Here is a 5,373-nt window from a genome sequence, read left to right on the forward strand (position 1 = left end):
TTATCATATTACCCGCTCTAGTGCACTGAATGCGATTAGGGCATGAGAAATGGGGGCAGCGGTAGCTGCCGCCCTCGATCCATCCAGCTAGGTACGGGAAAAATGAGTTTTGCAGTCACATGACTAAAAGTTCATGTCTTTCATGCTGTGGACCCTAATGTCATCATCTTTTACTCACATATTCTCATCTCTCTTCACTTTTTCTGCCCAAGAGGCTGCCTCCTGCAGAAGATCCCCTGACACGTTTCAAGCAGCACCCGAACCTAGTTGGACCATCCAAACCTGACAGCACTCCTAGGGCTACCCGTTGGGCATGCCCTTAGCGATGTTTCCTTAGCTAATTGCTTCGATTTTGCACGTCCTTAACATTTTTTTCATGTCAGCGTGCCTTCCTTCTAGCAACAAGTTGCCAAATAGTCCATGTTCGCAAATACTACAAACAAGTTGTGAAACGGTCCATCTAGAAACAAGTTGTGAAACAATCCAAGAAAGTGAGAGCAAATTCCCGATGGGCAGCTTCCGCCATAATAATTCTTGGACTTCAATCCGCCTAGCCACCACTCCGGTGGTGCTTCTAGCGTTGTCAGAGGGCATGTGAAGGTGTGTCTTCGGCGGATCTCGTGGGATTCGGTCGGTTTTTCTCTTTGGTGGAACCGGTCTTCGTTCGCTTACGTTCATGTGTCTGCAGGGTGGATCCTTCCGATCTATACTTCTCTTTATCAGCGGTGGTTACTGTTCAGGTCCAATGGTCCATGGTGCCTTAGGACGATAACTTTTCGATTGTCTACTATAATAATGTTTGCCCGAATGCGATGAGGGAGGGGCGACGATGGTGGCGCGTCTTCGGCTTGATTCAATGCTTCTAGTCTTTGCTAGATGATCTACGAACCTAAACATTTTTTTACTTTTGGTGTTCCTTGTACCACCATGACAATTCATGAATAGATTGGAAGTTTTCTCGCAAAAAATCAAAATGGGTAGGTTCCATCATAAAGGATCTAGTATTTCTTTAAAAGGACTCATATATATTATAAAGACTCATAAGAAGTACATAGTACCCCAAACGTAATAAAAATTACATCAAGGAACCTACGGCACCGAACGACCACTACCACCATACGGACAAGCAGCCGACATTGTCGTCGCTCCCTATCTGGTCCGGCTCGACCTTGTCGATGATAGCCGGGGAAGTCTTCATGCACGTGCCCCTAAAGACCAGCACCCTAGAGCTGCAATCGTCGTCACTAAACATTAGATGTATTTGTCCCACCATAAGGAATCTAACCAACTAACGAATATTCAAAACGGTGCCCTGGCTCATCTACATCCTGCTAACAGTAAAATTGAAACAAATAGTAAAAAATCAAAAAAATCAAAAACTTTTTTTGCAAGCAAGATGCTTGAGTGCACCAGGCGCGTGCAAAAATTCATGGGCAAACGACATTTGAGGACCTCGCGCCAAAAAAGTAAAAATCGGCTATGAACATTGCATTTTTTCAAACTTTCTCACATGCCTGAAATTTGTCTTTTTTGCTACGAGCTCCTCGAATGTCCAAACTCCATCAAATTTGGCACGGGCATCACGCATTTGGCCATCTTGCACCACGAAAATTCAGATTTTTTTGATTTATTTACTATTTTAAACGGTTTCACCGTTCATGGATGGGAGCATCTAGACCTAAGTGCAGAAACGCCGCTTCCAATGTTGCACTTAGTTTGCCTTCAATCACCATGTTTTTTCCCGGAAAATTCACAATGTTTTCATGCTACACTTGTTGGCCACGCGTCGTGAGAGAACCTTGGTGCTTCCTTAGGACCTCCGAAACACCTTGGGAACCAGGAAATTGTTGTTGACGTAGCAGTTGACAAGCCACCAGTTGGAGACAGAGGATGTCAATGATAGTGATCAAAGAAACATATAGCCTCCCTAGATAAGAAGGTGACAGAAAGGGTTGGATGACCACCCCAGATCTCGCTAGACAGATTTAGGTAGACCTAACCTCACTAGCGCCCCGCTGAAGCCGAAGCGATCCCATCTGAAAGGATCGAGATGTCAACTAGAGGGGGGGGGTGAATAGGAGACTAGAAATGTTAAGCTTCACTTCCAATTTAAGGGTAATGCGGATAAAGTAGGTTATCTAGATATGCAACTAGGTGAGAACAATATATATGTCAAGCAAGATCAAAGCAAGGTATGTTAGGCAACACTCTAATTAGCAAGCCAATAAAAAAGTAAAGGGTGCGGAAAAGGTTAACCACAAATAAGTCGAGGATGCGAATTATCCCAAAGTTCACACTCTTTGGGTGAGTGCTAATCACTGCTTGAGGGATGGCGAAGACAAAGCTCGAAGTGCCACCAAGTGGCTCACCCTATTTCTCACTTTGAGTCTCCCCGCAACGGATGTTCCTCAAATCACCCAAGATGGTCTTGAAGGCGACGACCACGCCTTTACAAACTATATGGAGCACACCAAATACAAGGAAGCTTTCGTATAATCTTCCTGGGGCACAACACAAGCAAGTGAAAGTGCTAGTGATCTACTAGAGGGGGGTGAATAGGCGATTTTTATGAAAGTCTTTAAAACATGGAAGTTTTTGAAGACAAACGATAGAAATAAACTTATTACCATGCAGCGGAAGGTAGACTACACTAAGCAAGACATAGTCAAGTATTCAATGAAGTGAAAGCATAATGACTAATAGCAACTAGGCAGTATAGATCAGGTAGGAAGATAGTGTGAAGCCAATCAGAACAAGCAGTCACTCAGTGAAGACAAAAGATAATGCAATCATACAATGACTTCACCAGGACCAACAGTAAGTAAAGGGATGGGAAGGATGAAACCAGTGACTTGTTGAAGACAATGATTTGTTGGACCAGTTCTAGTTACTGTGACAATTGTACGTCTAGTTAGGGAGGCTGAGATTCAACTCATAAGACCATGTCTTCACCTTATTCCCCTTGAGCTAAGGACAGCCAGTCCTCGCCCAATCACTCTGGTAAGTCTTCAAGGTAGACTTCCAAACCTTCACAGACTTCGTTCACCGGCGATCCACAATGACTCTTGGATGCTTAGAACGCGATGCCTAACTGGCTAAAGGATTCACAGTCCTCAAGTGTAATAAGTCTTCAGATCACACAGACAGGAAGACTTAAGTGATGCCTAACACTCTTTGGCTCTGGGTGTTTAGGGCTTTATCCTCGCAAGGAATTCTCTCTCAAAGGCTTCGAGGTGGGTTGCTCTCAAACGACAAAAGCCGTGCACTAACTCTGAGCAGCCAACCATTTATGGTTGTAGGGGGTGGGCTATTTATAGCCACTAGGCAACCCGACCTGATTTGTCCGAAATGACCCTGGGTCACTAAGGAACTGACACGTGTTCCAACGGTCAAATTTCAAACACACACGGCAACTTTACTTGGGCTACAAGCAAAGCTGACTTATCCAGCTCTGGATAAGATTTGCTCTCATTGTCTTCGCTCGAAGACATGGGATTTTTGGTTAAGCATCACTTTAGTCATTCTGACTGGTTCACTTGGACCCCACTTAACAGTACGGTGGTTCCTATGACTCAACAAAGAAGAAAAAGAACGACGAAACAACTAAGTATTCGCGCTCCATAGTCTTCGCTCGATGTCTTCTCTTGTCATAGTCTTCAATGTGACTGTCTTCACATACCACCTTTGACTTCAATGTCTTCATAGATTTTTAGGGGTCATCTCTGGTAGGAAAACCGAATCAATGAGGGACTTCTATCTGTGTTATCCTGCAATTCTCACAAACACATTAGTCCCTCAACCACGTTTGTCATCAATACTCCAAAATCAACTAGGGGTGGCACTAGATGCACTTACAGCAAGGAAGCTCTCGATCCTTGACTCCTACCTCCTAGGAGCCCCAAATCTCCTAGGGTAACAAATTCTCAATAAAATCAACGTGGAACTCAAATCAGTTTGATGGAAGTGTAGATCGAGTGATCCTCTCCCTTTTCCCTCAAAGGAGTGAAGTGTTTTGATGGAGGGATGAAGGGATATGGAACTTTTGAGATTTAAAAAATGGAGTAGGAGAGAGAAAGAGCTCAACTTGAGTTAGGTGGGAAGGATGCCCCTCGGGGAAGAGGAAGAAGTGGGCTTTATATAGCCCACATTGAAATATGCCCGGTGGAGTACAAAAACATCTCCCGAAGGCTCTGGCAAGACCTTTTGGGATGACCTGGAATCCGGGACTGACTCCGAAAAATGTAACCTCTGGCAAGCACCAGATGCCTCTCGTGTATGCCAAACATAACATCGGAGACACGGGCGGATTTCTACCTTCCCAAATTTAGGACCAAAAACTGGGACACCCTGATTTCGGGACCAACTCTGGAGTTATCTCCGGCAAAAATAAGATAACTCTAGTGTTAGCCTGAGGTGGTTCCAGAGGTAGGTCAGGATTCCCGGATTCCCGGAGATTCGTTCCAGAGGATCTGAAGGGAAGTTCGGCAGGTGAAAAAGCAGCCCCAAAAGGACATTTTAAGTGAATTACATGCCAATTGATGGTGAATATATGATGAAGATGATGATGAATAGAGTGGCTATCTTGGTTTCCTAGGATGTGTGTATATGAATGTACCAAGATGAGTTCCATCACAGATCCAATGAGAGACCCCTCTTAATAGTGCGGCTTTCCTATAACTAAAAAAACAAAAAAAAACTTCGAGTCTTTGAAAAATCAACACTTTTCCGTTTTGAATTAGGGGGGGGGGGGCAACCATCTCTATTGATAACCACCGAGCAACCAATGTCCTAAGATAAACTTGATAACCAATATTAGTCCTCACTAAATCCATTGTTATCAACACCAAAAAATTATTGGGGAACAACGCCCTTTCACGATCTTCATTGGTCATAGAAGAAGCTAAAGAATTAGAACACCACACCATCGTCCACTTTGCCGATTGGGTGTATTATGACTTGGTAAACCTTGATTTTATTTTGTACACCACCACCATCACCAATAAAGTTATACCATGAGGAAACTTTAACCCCTAAGAGATACCTAACTACATCGACATAACACAGATCCATGGTCCCCACCTCCTCTCGCCACCAAAGTTCCACATTGAGTAGGAGACAACACATGGCCTTGCCAACGGGGAGTGGCGGAGCTAGCAGGGCCACCTCCATGCGACCTTTATTTCCACGAGAGGGCAAAGTGAGAAATATTACCTTCATAGAAAATATAAGACTTTATGGTAGACTAAAATGACCTACCAAAACATCTTATATTTTAATACGAAGGTTGTACATCATTACTTAAGGTGTAGTTGCACACCCTAAAATAGTCTAATTAGTAGTGTGCAAGTCGGTGACACGAATAATGAAAAATTT

Source organism: Triticum dicoccoides, chromosome 3A, assembly GCF_002162155.2.
Source record: "Triticum dicoccoides isolate Atlit2015 ecotype Zavitan chromosome 3A, WEW_v2.0, whole genome shotgun sequence".
Taxonomy (NCBI): domain Eukaryota; kingdom Viridiplantae; phylum Streptophyta; class Magnoliopsida; order Poales; family Poaceae; genus Triticum; species Triticum dicoccoides.